Source organism: Rhipicephalus microplus, chromosome X (genome assembly GCF_043290135.1).
Source record: "Rhipicephalus microplus isolate Deutch F79 chromosome X, USDA_Rmic, whole genome shotgun sequence".
Lineage (NCBI taxonomy): Eukaryota > Metazoa > Arthropoda > Arachnida > Ixodida > Ixodidae > Rhipicephalus > Rhipicephalus microplus.
The window spans coordinates 324,165,352-324,180,635 of NC_134710.1; the positions used below are offsets into that span (position 1 = coordinate 324,165,352).

Genomic DNA, 15,284 nt, shown 5'->3' on the forward strand with positions numbered 1-15,284 from the left:
ATATACTCACAAAGTTCACGCTCCGAGTGGGAAACTCCGCAACAGCGCTTATTAGATCTCCCGTTGTGCCGCTATACACATCGCTGCATGAAAGAAAAACGCATGCACTGAGCGATTGTCGCGTACGCACGACTTCCCGGCAGGAAGCGGCGGCCGCAACCCCCGCTTCTGATCTCGATGTTGTAGTCATGCGGATATTTCGAGGTCGCCTAGCGTTAATGCAGAAAGTGACGACCTCAAGGACAGAAACACCGCATAAAGCCAAAACCCGAAAAAAAACACAAGCACCCCTTTTTTAACGCAGAAGAACCGTGACCACGTTATTGTCAACATTTTTAAAAAAAGCACATTGAGCAATGTTTTATTTGAAAAATGAAAATGTTTTTTTACGCGCCACCGACGAAAGAAGGGAGTTCAACCGAAATCGCCAGCGAAGAAGAACCAGAGTTGGTGGCCCGAGCATATTGCATACTGCACTGGCATAGCTAGGAAAAAAAAGGGGGGGAGGGGGAGGCGGACGGCAGCTGTTTAACCCAAAATCTCTAATCTTAATTTGTATATATACATACACTCTTATAAACATGCAAAAAGAGTGCTCACTTCTCCTGCTTCCCCACTGCCATCTTTCCTTCACCCGAACAACAAAAACTCTGGATATTTCATGGTACACTGCGAAGCTTCTAAAGTTTGAGGCTCTCGTGTAGACTGCACGCTCGGAGGACTTCAATTTCTAAGAGACCTGTAAGCCAGGAATATCGGGAGAAGCAGCAGCGTTTTATTCTTAATAGAGAACAAAACTACCGTGAAGAGTTTTTAGCTTTTTTGGGGGATGTTACGAGTAATGTGAACACATTTGGTGTTTGCGGAAATTTTTGCATGCCTTCCAAAGCCTGTTTTCTCTCGCTGCGCGCGCACGTTTGTTTGTTTGTGTGTGTGCGTGTGTGTGTATGCACGTGTGTGTGTGTGTGTGTGTGTGTGTGTGTTTATGATCCAAATATTGTATTGAGAAATGAAGTTGAAAGTTAAGGGCTTCTTTTTGTTGTTAAATACAATTGCTAGATGTCGATTTTTGTATATATCAAAGCTGTCATGGATTATTCGCATGAAAAAAATTCAATTCTCGCAATCCATGTTACATCTGAACTCCACTAATGAAAATGGTAATTAATTTAAGTTTTTTAATACTGCCCCAAATGAGGCATTTTGCCATGTGATCGTGGTTGAGGCTACAGAAGAAGTACTTTTGGAGGCATAGAAAAATATCGCATCTCTATCGACTCAAGAGATTTTGGACACATTTCTTGAAACACCCTGCATGTGAAAAATTCAGCACTGCATTCCTGTATGCAGAAGCCAACACGAAGAGTAACAAAGGCTATCTCGGAAAGCCTGTGCAGCCTTTCGAAAAAGCAAATTAGTGCTCGTTAGAATACACAAGCCGCTTATCTTGAAAAACACCAACAGTCCGCTCACCCTTGCCACTGTGCCACAGCGACACTTTATTACGAACCCGCTGGTGATCTTTGTACGCCGTAGTATAACACACTGTAAGAAACAAAAGGTTTATTTAATTTCATACACGGAGCTAATGATTCCACGTTATATTAAATTTGCATGGTCATTTTGATTATAGACGTTTTTTAACAAGGTCATGAGAAAATACAGCTATGCGTTTACGGTAATTTCGTCTTAACATTTCACTGTAGATAAACAGTAGAAAATAAATATTTGTTTGATTCTGACAAGAACCAATAAATCTTTGTCCGAACCAAGCAAAGAGTCATTTTCCGTGTTTTGAGCAAGTGGCTTTCCCTGCTCGCTTCTTCGGTTGACTGGTTATTAAGTCAGCAAGACTTCTAGTTCTTGGAGAGCTGTCTTACAAGCGTCCCCCATGAAATTTTCGAAACTAAATCACAAATTTACGCACGCATTACAATACATATGTCGCACACTTAAATATACCATGATGACATGTGCCATACGAGGTGTTCATATGAACAGTATTGTACTTTTGTTCGTTTCTATGTGGTGCACATGCTTACTGGCTCTCCCAAACTTTTCAATGGCAAATATATACTTCGTTTATACATGTCTTTTTCATTGTTTTTATTATTTCAGTTTCAACCTTTATTATTTCTGTTCTGTTTTGATTTAACTGTTTTGCTGTGGAGAGGTTGAGGTGCCTATTGCCTCGGCTACTCCATATCAAAAAGTTCTGCAGCGAAAAATAAAATAATAACACCGAACGGTGCCCGAAAATTAACAATACGGAAAGAAAAAAACAACATAATAGCGCACTGAAACCAGTTCAAATATCATGCCAATAAACAGTTTTCTTCGCGCAGTTCACATATTCATAAACTATTTACACGCACACCTTACTATTTTACTGTCAGTATATACATGACCACATTTTATAAATCCCCATCTCTGGCTGTCTGTCATAGGCGTTTGTCCAGTCCGGTCTCCACTAAAAAGTCTGTCAGGAAGATTATTGCCTTTTTCTGGAGATGCATCTCAGGCCATGGTCCAAGTAGTTTCTTTATTGTGAAGGGCCGTCCGTCCAAACTTGTTAGTTTGTTCTTTAATTTTTCGCTTTCATTCGCGTATTTAACGCACTCCAAAAGAACATGGCGAACATTTTCTTCTGCATGACCACAGTGGCACTCCGGTGAGTTGGATCTATGTATCTTGTGTAGCAAGCTGCTTGTGTATGCTACTTCCAATCGAAGACGGTGGATTAATGTCTGTAGGTTTCGTGGGAGGTCTGTAGCTATGGAAAATTTTCTGTGTAGATCAACTTCATAAAGTAGCGTTTCCTTTGATTTAGGGCTCTCAAACCACTTCTCCATCGAACAATGATTAGCTGCTTGCGATATAAAATGTCGAATATCCACCCAGACATAGGGATTGCGCAATCCCGTCCTTCCTTCAATACTTTCTTCGCGAGGCTATCAGCCTCTTCATTTCCCTTTATTCCAATTTGGCTGGGTATCCATTGGAATACGATGTTGTGACCCTGCGATGAGGCATATTCCACAGTTTCTGCAATACATTGTGCTATTTCACCATTTTTGTAAGGTGATCTCAGATTTTTGATTAGCTGAAGAGCAGGTTTGCTATCAGTGCATATCACCCATTTTCGTGGCTCAAGTTTCTTGCAGATAAGCTTAACTGCTTCAAAAATAGCCACCGATTCTGCTGTCGTCGATGAAGATTTGTGCGATAATTTGTACATCTTCTTTTTCTGAATTTCGGGTATAAAGACCGCACAGGCGGACGCTTCTTCAGTGCATGATCCGTCTGTATATATCTTCGTTTTTTCATTATGCATTACATGAAGCTGATGAAGTACCAACTGTGCCGCTACTAGAGGTGCCATGTCTGCTTTCTTCTCTATGCCGCCTATTTCACGGATAACGTTGAGAAGTGGCAGCGTCCAAGGTGGTTTTGAAGGTTTCCATTGTTTAAATTCTGGTACTACTGCTTGAAATGATGATATAGTAGCCTGTAGTCTTGTTGCCATCCTTTGTGTTAGTACACTAGATAAAAAATGACTTTCATGTTGCATGAAAATTCTAAATAAATAATGTATTGGGGTACATATTCTTGAACTATTTGAATGATGGGCTTTTTTCATGAAGTGTTTTGCATGATATGTTTGTTTCATGAAATGTTTATAAGATTTTTTAGTTAAGATAAAGTGTGTTATTGTATGTTTATAAGGTGTTTGTAAACATTTTGTTGCCAAGAGGTATTTTGTATCATGTGAAATTGTATTTTATCTATTTGCATTTAGATATGTACATGCTGATGCTTTATTGTTTTACATGCATCAAAACCATTTGTACGCACGCCGAATGCCAAAAAGAGTAAAAGGCTCTGTCAGGCCACACGGATTTCAGCTCTCGCTTCTCTTTCTGTAAAACGAAAGAAACAAAAGAAAGAAAGAACGAAAGAAAGAAAGACAAACGACGTTCCAAAACAAGACAACTTCACACTCGGCGTTGTAAATGCGTGTCGCGCGTTGGATGCTTGGAGTGGAGGTGGTGGCATCTTTATTTCTTCCAGAATTAAAAAAAAAAAGACAAGATGAAGGGGACCAGGACCGATCCCAGATGCGCTACTTCAGAGCAACCAGCATCTGTACTGGTCACCTTCATCTTTTTTGTGTGTGTGTGCGGGGGGGGGGGGGGGGGGTAGAACTCCGGGGGCTATGTAGGGCAGAGTTAGCCGCGGAAATTACGCTTTTCTTGAAAGCAGAGTAAACGAGACTGCGAATGCTCTGACACTCAAGTGGTGTTCCTAATTAATGCATCTCTCGTGCTGATAAGCCACAAATTAGGTCTTGCCTTCCATACTTGCTAATGGAGTACAATATAGCGCCTGCATCTCGCCACTGACACTACAAAGCAATATAAATGCCTTGCTACCCTATATACGTACGCCTTTGAGCCCATACGCCGCAGACGTATGTTTCATGCGTCAACTTAGAAGGATAACTTTCAGTATTCACACAAGCTTTGTTTTGTGATTATCGACGTTTCATTGCCGAAAATCCAACAGCAACAACACCTTCGCAGCAAGAAACAGCGGTAACTTGTAACTTGTTGCGAAAAATTAGTTTACGGCACAAATCGTCACAACATAGAGTAAAGTAGACGCTCGAGACATTAAAAAAAACAACCTAGCGGAATTCAAATTCACCATCTACGTATGACCAAGCGAGTACTATACTACCACCCCACGTCCAATCTTGCTGAAACCACAGTAAAAAGCTAGGAAAAAGAAAGCACGCTGTTCCGCTTCACAGATCACAGTTTGAAGACACAAGCGATGTTCTTTTCCAACAAAACCTTGCGTCTTCATATCATCGAAACTCCCACCATCCACGCATGACATGCTCAAAAGGCCAAGATGACAAGTTTTCTTTTCTTACAGTTCACGATGTGGAAAATAAATTGCGCAAAAATTACCTATAAAGTAAATTATCAGCTGTTACTACCGACTACAAAAGCCGTTTCTCGCTTTTTCTGCTGATTGACATGCACATAAGTTTTATCTCAACTGTAACGTTCAATAATTACGCGCGTACGTGATTGTATAAGGCGTATCTTTTAGTGCAAGTGAAGCTATACCATTGAAGTGGCCGTGTCAGTGCGTACTCTTTTGGATCTGTAAGCTGATAGCTACAACTGCATAGTCGATATAGTTAGAAAGTAAATTGAATGTGCTCGGAAGTATCTGATCATGTTACTTTATTAAAGCGTAGCGAATAACAAGCCTGTGTTTACCCGTATAAGTCATTGAAGTGCCAGCCAGTGCACCCCGCGACTCTCAGCGGGGGCCCGTCTACTACGCTTGCTCAAAAAGCGTCGCAGCGATGCTCACCGCTCCTTGTGCGGACACCGTACGCAAGAAACAAAATTAATTGTTCATTCAGGTAAACTGATTGCAAAGCTGTACTTGACAGTGATTCTTACTCCTTCGAATTGCGTATCATTAAATATACACGCGCAGTTGATATGCATGATGGACTCGACCGGTACGCTAGGCGTGTACATTCGTTGGGAGTCTTACGGGGCATATCTTCTTGCACCGATCTCGGCGGCGGTGGCTCGCGAAGGGTGAAGTTTGGGCATTCTTGAAGGCGATTGCGGTTACATTAAAGAGTAGCCAAGATAAGCAAAACTGTAAGGATTTCAGGAGATGGGTTTGAGTACAGGCTATGTCGACGAACGTTATTTTCCTGGCGTACTTGTACGCGTCACCACACAAGTTCAACCGGACGCTGGATCGTGAGTTTCGTAGATTATTTCCCGGCCAGCACTGCGAAAATATCGCCTGAACCGTATGTGTGAGCGCCCAGCTACAGCTCCTAGACTTGTACATAAGTGCATGGCTGCACCAAATTTAGCCGATATGACAGAATGTCAGCTGATAATTAGAATTTAATAATAAAAACTGTGTTCAATTTGTCATGTAGTTTTATAGCAAAAGGTCGACCTGCCTACAGTGTTCCTAACAATCTGCAGATACATGCACGTGCTCGATGTATACTTGCTCTTCAGTTACGTGAAACAAAGATGTCGTGGCACCGGTACTAGAAGTGACATCATAGGTATATGCACCGGTTGCTGTATGTATATGGTTAATCGTAGCTCGAGTGGTATATACTCTGTGTCGCTGTGTTGTGTACGATTATATTGTGTGTGCCGATGTCTGATTTGTGTATTTGACATAAGCTTTAATAATCTCCGGTTGCATGTTCACTGTTAGATGGCAGAAGATTCTTGACAAATATCTTTTTTTTATTGTTAGGCCTAGCATCAAGAATAATTCTACTTTTGCAGGAAGTTGATGCACTCTAGCAAGACCAGATTATAAGGCTCTGTTAGTGAGTAGCGTAGCTCCCGCTGAGAGTGTATACACTCCAAATCAGAAGCATGATTGCACTCTGGCGAGGGACCTCATTCACTCTCGTTCAGCCAGAGTACCTGTACTCTGTCGAGAGAGTGTGCCTTCACTCTAAAAAAATTGAATATTTGAAGAGTGTTTCTTTCATACAATAATCAGCCTCTACTTCGAGTACTTTCCTCGCGTTATCACCACGGTTCCGGTAGTTCGCAGTCACGAATTACGCGCGCGTTATCCATTTGGCATAGCATTTTTGACAGAAAAGGGGCCACGCGGGATTTTTAAGTCAGGAAACGCAAGCAAGCCAGCTGTCAATTATTGTTGTGCAGCAGGACTACTCTCCGAACACTCCATTGTTTTCTGAGAGTGTACTCTGTGCAGCAGACAGTTCCCAACACTCCTAAAAGAGATAGGAGAATATTGGACAAGCTTTTACTTCCGCAAAGAGAGTTGCCAGTACATTCTTGCGCCTGTGAGTGTGGAAGTGGAAGTCTTCTTCTGAATCGCTCAACGAGTTTATCAAAACATACTCAAAGCTATATATTGCCACGTTGTGTTGGTGGCAGAAGAGAGCGAAGAAGTGAGTGGCTACTGTGGCTCAGCAAACAGTCATAAACTTCGAGTTCCTGTCTATTGTTTGCTCTCGCAACAGTCTTGTGGACGTCCTGTACTGTACTGCTACCTCTTATGCCTGCTGGTCCTGAACCAGAAGCAACCAACGTCAGTGCACGAGGGTCTGCCGATATCTATCGAGGCAGCACCGCCTTCAAGGACTACCACCACAGTGCGGCACCTTGGCAAGTTCCATGAACACAATGTTTGCCACATCCGCGATCAAAACCGAGCATAACCCGTTCGCTAGCGCACTCTGTGTCATTAACACGCCTCACACACCCAACCCATTGCACGGTGATGCCGGTGAGTATGTAGAAAACTGGCTTGACCATTTAGACCGGGTCGCTGCCATCAACGACTGGGACTATTGCCGTGGGTTGAAGAACTACTATCTCCCTCTTAGACAAGGCAACAGTGTGGTACGAGAACCACGAAACTTCATGCACGAGTTGGCAGGAATTCCATCAACAGCTTCGCGAGGCATTCAGTACCCCCGAACGAAAAAAGAGAGTGGAGCAGGCACTTCGCGGTTTCAAATGCTGAACGAGAGCGTCGCCATTATTGTCGAAGAGATGTCCCGATTGTTTCGACGGACGGACCCCCACATGCCAGAAGACAAGAAGCACGCCAGCTAATGAGAGGCGTAAAGGAGCACCTTTTCATGGGCCTTGTGCGAAACCTTCCTACGACGGTGTCGGAGTTCATGCGTAAGACCACAGTTATGAAGCGCATGCTTCGGCAGCAGTTATTGCATTATGACCATCAGGCGGCCGTGTCCGCTGCGTGCTCACTTGTACCAGAAGGTGATAACAGGGCGGTCCTCACAGAACTCATACGGTAGTTTGTACGCGAAGAACTTCGGGAATCTCATGCAGCATCCCTTCCGCGTATTGCTACTCTTACGGACGTCGTTCGTAGCGAAATCAGGCATTTCCTCTATTCCTCACCACCATCGCAAGTCGAACCTCCCACGTTTTCCTGCGGGGATGCTCTACGCATCACTAGGCCGTCGATGGCACATTTCGATTATCCACCTGCTGGGGCCGCTAGACGCCTTCGAAGTCCAGCCCATCGCCCAACTTTGCAGGCTAATTTTCGTCTTGGCCAGCGGAAGTGCACCGTCTGGCGTGCACCCTAAAATCGTGTTTGTGCTACCATTGCGGCGAAGTTGGACACATGTACCACGAGTGTTACTACAAACGAATAGACCTACGCGGATTTCACCCAGATGCCTGCTGTCTCCAATATGGTTAACGCCCGCCAGAAATTGCGGATTACTTGGAAGGTAGCCATCGAGCTCCTGTTTCGCCGCGATGACAGTCACGGTCACATCATCCCGTCCGTCCATGTCAACGCACAGCGCTCGACCAGATTTTGGGTCCCCTGGTCTGGGGAAACTGAAAACGAGGACGTCTGGAGGTGAAGCCGCTCTCACGTGAACCGACAAATGCCCTCTGCCGCTTCCTTAGAACGTACCGGTAAAGCCTGTTTCTGAAGCCGCCAACAGAACGTCCGCTGCCATTACCTTTCCGTCGACTGTCATCCGGTGACAGCGCTTGTCGACATGGGAGCTGATTACTCGGTGATGAGTGCTTCATTGGCCACCCGTCTACACAAGGTGCTGGCAACGTGGGACGGCCCTCAACTAATCACCGCTGGAGGACACCTCGTATTCCTTATAGGAAGGTGCACCGACAGGCTTGAGATTTGTGTGTCGGCTTTTGTAGCATCATTCATCGTACTGCCCAACTGTTCTCGGCCGGTCATTCTGGAGATGAATGTTCTGCAAGAGTATGAAACGATAATTAATCCGTGTGATTTGTTCGTCAGCTTCGTGAACTGTGTTTATCCAGATTCCGACATCGAGAACCAACATCGTGGCGTGGCACTACACGAAGTTGATGATTGCGTCACGTTGCCGCCTCGCAGTAGTATCTTCGTCCTTGTTGAGTGTCCGTGGGGACAGTCAAATATGGGCATCGCCGAAGGTAGTCAGCCTCTGCCGGTTGCCGCAACGGTTTTGCCCCAACTGCTCTTGTCGACACAGGTGCCGCTATTTGTGAAGTGTTATACCGCAAACTGAAGAAAGTGACGGCTCCACTGGTTGACGTTTCTTTATGCACAGCGAGTTCGCAGCACGTCCAGCCTTCTGCCACATGCACTGCTCACGTTGTGATTCAAAGAGTGCTTTATACCGTTGAATTTGTCGTCCTTCCGCATGCGTCTCATGAAATGAGACGCATGCGGATGAGACGCATGCGGATTGTCGTTCATGCGTCTCATGAACGACAATCATAGATCTCCCTTGCTCACCCGAAAAGGCGATCGTCGCCGCTGATGTCGTTGTTTCTGCTTTTTCGGTTGCTGTGGTGTTTATTTTATGCAACGCCGTCCTCGATCCAACTGCTGTCTTCATGCCGTCACAAGAATGCGCTCGTCGCCGGAACCTTCTCGTCCCGTTTGCTGTTATAACGCTTGCCGATGGTTCCAGTGCCATTTACGGGTGCAATCCGTTCCCATGTCCCACTACCTTATTGCATGGCGAATGTATTGGGAGTCTCGACACTTATGATAACATCTTTCCTTTCGATGCCCCTTCTGATACGACGCCGATGTCCGTGGATGCTGTCACAGCTGCCACCGTGCCCTCACTACCTGACGAAGATGTTCTGTTACGCAGCGTAGACACCGGCCTTACGCAAGACCAGCGCAACCCGCTCATTCAACTACTTGACCGCTTCTGCGCCTTCTTCGACCACGGACAACCTCCTTTGGGATGCACGTCAGTTGTCGCTCACCGTATCGACACCGGTCACCATAATCCACTTCGTCAGCGCCCCTACCACGTCTCGCAGGCTGAGCGTGACGTCATCACTCAACACGCCAACGAAATGCTGCAACGTGGTATTATTCAACACTTACACAGTCTTTGGGCTTCACCAGTGGTCCTCGTGCGAAAAAAGCATGACTCTATCAGGTTTTGCGTGGATTATTGTTGACTAAACAAGATTACACGCAAGGATGTTTATCCTATGCCACGCATTGATGACGCCTTGGATTGCCTTCAAGGTGCGCAGTTTTCCTGTTCACTGGATCGGCGCTCTGCATATTGGCAAGTGCCAATGGCCGAACCAGACCGTCCAAAAATGGCATTTGTGACCCCTGACGGCTTATATGAATTTAATGCAATGCCCTTCGGTCTTTGCAATGCGCCTGCGACTTTTGAAAGGATGATGAACAGTGTCCTCAGGGGACTTAAATGACACATCTGTCTTTGTTATTTAGACGCCATAGTTGTATTCTTGGCTAATTTCAAAACTTATCTTTCACGTCTGGAACAAGCTCTCCAGTGCCTTATGGCAGCCGGGTTGCAACTAAACTTCAAGAAATGTCGTTTTGGCGCCCGAAAACTTGCCATCCTCGGCCACGTCGTTTCAAAACAATGAATATCGCCAGACCCTGCCAAACTGCGGGCCGTTTCCCAGTACCCCAAGCCTACTAACCGAAAGGAGCTCCGCAGTTTCGTAGGCTTGTGTTCCTATTTTCGGCGTTTTATTCGCAATTTTGCCTCTGTAATTGCCCCCCTGACTCAGCTTCTCTGCCGTAGCACGAACCTCTGTGGCTGGAATTCCCACTGCGATGAGGAATTCACGGCGCTGCCACGGCTACTCACGTCTCCGCCAGTTCTCCGCCACTTTGATCCCAATGCACTTACTGAAATTCACACGGATGCTAGCGGTGTCGGCCTCGGTGCCATTCTCGCTCAACGCAAAGATGGCTACGACGAGTACGTTGTCGCCTATGCCAGCCGTACCCTAACGAAGGCAGAGTCCAACTATTCTGTCACGGAAAAGGAATGCTTGGCTATCATTTGGACTATAGGAAAATTTCGCACTTACCTTTACGGACGCCAGTTTGATGTTGTCACAGATCACCATGCCTTATGCTGGCTAGCGTCCATGAAAGATCCTACTGGCCGCCTCGCTCGTTGGGCTTTACGCCTCCAGGAATACGACATCCGTGTTATTTATCGTTCAGGACGCAGACATTCAGACGCCGATGCCCTATCCCGTTCTCCACTGCCTCCTGACCTTGCCTGCTTACCAACTGCCATCTGCGATTCGTCATCGTTGAGCATCACCGACAGGCCATCCGAGCAGCGCAAGGATCCCTGGATCAATTCTTTACTCGACGTCCTCTCTCACAGTTCGTCAGAAATGACTTCACGCTCTTTCTCTCGTCAAGCGTGCCAGCTTGTTTCTACCTGGATATCCCGATTCGGCTTTCCGACAACGATTGTAGCAGACCGGGGTCGCCAGTTCGGATCTTCTCTTTTTTCGGAGCTCTTGAAACTTTTTGGTATTTCACGCCGCAGTACAGCGTCATGCAATGCGCAAACAAACGGCCTCGTCGAGAGATTACACTGGCACCTCTAAGCAGCACTCACAGCACACGGTTGCCACGACAGGTGGGTTAACAGCCTCCCACTCACGCTACTCGGAATTCGATATTCTTTCAAGGAGGATCTTTCCTGCTCCACATACGAGTTTGTTTATGGCACTTCGCTTCGCCTGCCTGCCGATTACACAGAAGAAAGCGGCAGTGCCACCTAGCTAACAGCAACAGAGTACGTCGACTAGCTGCGCGACGTATCTCGACACATTCATCCGCAGCCTACACGCAGCCAGCCACGTGCAGCGTACATCACTCAGGACCTAAAAACAGCGGCACACGTGTTCATGCGGTACAGCCCTGAGCGCGCACCGCTTCAACCACACTACCTCGGCCCCTTCCGTGTGTTAGAGCACTGGCCTGCTAACTTCGTCGTCGGCATCGTTGGGGCACGCGATACAATCGCGCTCGAGCGGCTCAAGCCAGCGTTCAGTGAAGCACCCAATCTTAATTGTTTCGCCATTCCTCCTTCCACTGGATACGAGGGCCCATCCTCGCCAGTGTTCCTCCCGTCACCACCTCTGCGCCGCGTTCACTGGGATAACACTTCCAACTGAGAATAGTTTGTCGCACCAGCTTCTTCTCTGGGGGAGCAATCTGGTACGATGCGGCCGCCACCGCGCACCGCATGGTCATAAAAACCTGCGGAGCAGCATTTCAAGCAACGTGCTGCTCTCCTCTCTGTTTCTCCTTCGTCTCTTTTACTCTTGCCACTTCCGGTGCACTGCGTGCACCTGCTCAATTTTTGACTCTCTGGTTGTGAGAATAGAGTAGACGTTGTTACTGAAAAGACGTCTCCGTCTCGTACAACCTGGCTCTACAGCTTCATCAATAATAACAAGTGTTCAAAGGTCAACTTGCTCGTCGCGATATATACAGGGTGTCCCACATAAATTGAGCCGAGAATTTGAAAATGAAAGACACATCAGTACCGAATTGAATTATGCGCGTACTACTCGCACTAGCCTGTCTATGGCACGCATACCTTTCTTTCGCAAGACTGCCATCTGGAAACACTCAACCGTTGACAGAATAACAGAATGCAAAGATATCTCAGGATATCTTTTATTTCTCCCCATACTAATTAATTAACTAATTTTAATTGCCAATTTTTCAAAACTTAGGCTGGAAACCCAAAATATGAACACTGAGATGTAGAGCACTTTCAGAAACCACAGACAATATTGGTTCCTGTACGATACGTCTTGCGTTGTTATTTTTTCCGCGTTGTAAAGAAAGCCTATAGCAGCATTATAGCAGTGCACTCGCGGTCCGTCATACGGCTTAATTTCACTCACGTTTTGCGGGCTTTCTTTCTTAACAACGTGTTAAAAATAGCAGGGTTAGACGTATATGATATATATATATATATATATATATATATATATATATATATATATATATATATATATATATATATATATATGTGTGTGTGTGTGTGTGTGTGTGTGTGTTCTTTGTACATATATCTTTGCATTCTGTTATTCTGTCAACGGTTGAGTGTTTCCAGATGGCAGTCTTGCGAAAGAAAGGTATGCGTGCCATAGACGTGAAACGATTCATGCACTCACATTATGTTGCATGAAATTCGATATGTGGTGCAACTGATTTAGGAGCTTAGATCAGGTTATGAATAAACAAATTATGGTCTCAAAAAAGCTATATCGCGAATAGTATATTGGCTGTGACAGTAATATAACAATGCTAAAACCAATTCTGAGGCTATTCCTAGCGACGCGATGATTACGCATCATATAAGGGTTTAACGTCCCGAAAACACCATATGATTAGGAGAGACGCCGTAGTGGAGAACTCCGGAAATTTCGACGACCTGGGGTTCTTAACGTGCACCCAAACCTGAGCACACGGTCCTACAGCATTTTCGCCTCCATCAAAATACCAGCCACCACAGCCGGGATTCAATCCCCTGACCTGCGGGTCAGCAGCCGAGTACCTTAGCCACTAGACCACGTCGGGGAGTGATTACGCATGCCTAAATGTTCTTTCCATCCCATTCCCTACTGTCACTGGTGCATCTAAATAAGCCACTTGATATCACCGAAATACGTCCGAGTTGGCGAAGCTAGATCATTGTACAGAACATGCTGAGTGCATGGTACTGGAGAGTTGAGTTTTTCTTTTTATTTCTATTTGGCCTAAATGATGGGAATGCATCGCAATTCTAGGAGACGTTATTGCTTTTGCACAATTAAGTAAACAAAAACGAATTAGGCTGAAGAATGAGATTCATCAACAGTGTCGAGTTTTCCAGTTATGGTGATGCCATCGACATACAAAAAAAAGGAAATGAATGAACACCCTAGTAGGGTAGATTACATAATTATTTTCACTGTACGTGAGCACTGTATGCGTTATGGTACGCACCATCTTAACGCTTACGTAACGTGGTAGCCGAGATCAGTCATCGAACTCATGACCCTTAGGAGGAGATAATTTCCGAGCTACTACGAGTGGGCAGTCAAAAATAAAAGAAAAGACAGAAACAGTTCGTGCAACTCCGTGTCAATGACTTCGCTAAGGAGTCGAGATCGCGGGTGACTGCTCCTTTCACTTTGCTCCAGGCGGTGCGAAGCCGCGACGATTTTTCTTCTCTGAGGCGCCATACATCAATCCTGTCTGACACAGGCTTTCTCGGGCTTAAGCGTGCTTGCGCACACCTGTCGAGCAAGCGTGAGCCCCTTCCCGTTGGGCGAGTCAACGCGTGCGTAGATATTAACCCATGGTCCGTTATTATTATTTAATGATTTTTTGTTAATATACGCGGGATGCTCTCTCTTACTTTCACCAGTATATAGCTGGCATCTCCGATACCGCTCGCCCCACGCACAACCTTAGCGTCAATCTCGAGATACATTTCACTTTGACACGTGATCACTCAAAGTGCCTCGCAATGGTGTCATTGTACGGCTTCTCCTCCGCCACACCTGTATGCACCTCTAACCCACGCCGCACCATGCACTGCTTCTCCGCTGTGTGTCTGTTGTCGGCTCCCTTTTGATTACCCTTTTCTTGTTTCATTCTTGAAAATTTAAGGTATGTTGAGAAACGCCATTCCTTCGCAAGAGCACTGGCTACAAATAACGTAGCGATGCCCATAGAAAAGGGCAGATCATCACAGAATAACTCGATTTAATTCCTACAATTGCCAACAATTTGTAGTTGTAGAGTTAACTATAAATCTCTCAACTGCCTAGTTAGCCATGAAAACCTGTGTTACTTATTACGCGAGCACGCGCGTTCTCTTATAATCATATTGGCTCCTGTTCCCAGCTAACGTTTACGATAACCTGGCGTGATGCTTTGGTCAAATCACCAATTGCGCTTCACGTTTTGAATATATTACGTAATATCCCCCATTTCAGCTTATACAAGGCCAGTCCGAGAAACTAGCAATACGGTGTTGTGTAAATTATTTGCCACCTCGTAAGCTTAAGTCATGACAGTTCATTACGTTTGCTGAAATTTCCGGTATTCTAAATTTAATAAAAATATTTAACCAATGTTGCTCTTTCGCATAACTTTGTCACTTTTGTCAATAGAAATACGCTCGTCGCACAAAGAATCGTGTTGCTGTTTTACAGGTTAGCAACGCGATTCCTTCCGTAGAAAACTTTGTACGTGTTGCCCGCATGAAGGTTAACGCCTATGCCATTATCAGGACACAATTTTCTCACCTTTATGACATGCCAAATTATTGATGTATTCGGCATTTCAAGACGCTGTTCATGTATACTTTTAATAGATATTTATTTAAGGCTGCTATACATCTAAAGATGAAG

At 45.3% G+C, this 15,284-nt stretch overlaps 1 protein-coding gene across 2 annotated transcripts in view; it reads right to left on the bottom strand.

Annotated features, from left to right (window-relative positions):
- Positions 1-15,284, bottom strand: part of LOC119161279 (QRFP-like peptide receptor) — a 280,506-nt gene that overhangs the window by 202,497 nt on the left and 62,725 nt on the right. The window contains exon 1 of one of the 2 annotated variants that reach the window (XM_075879600.1): positions 11-123. The exons of the other annotated variant lie outside the window; for it this stretch is intronic. The gene's annotated coding sequence lies outside the window, so the exon portion shown is untranslated. Of the gene's footprint in view, positions 1-10; positions 124-15,284 lie in introns of those variants that run through there. 2 annotated transcript variants of the gene reach the window in all.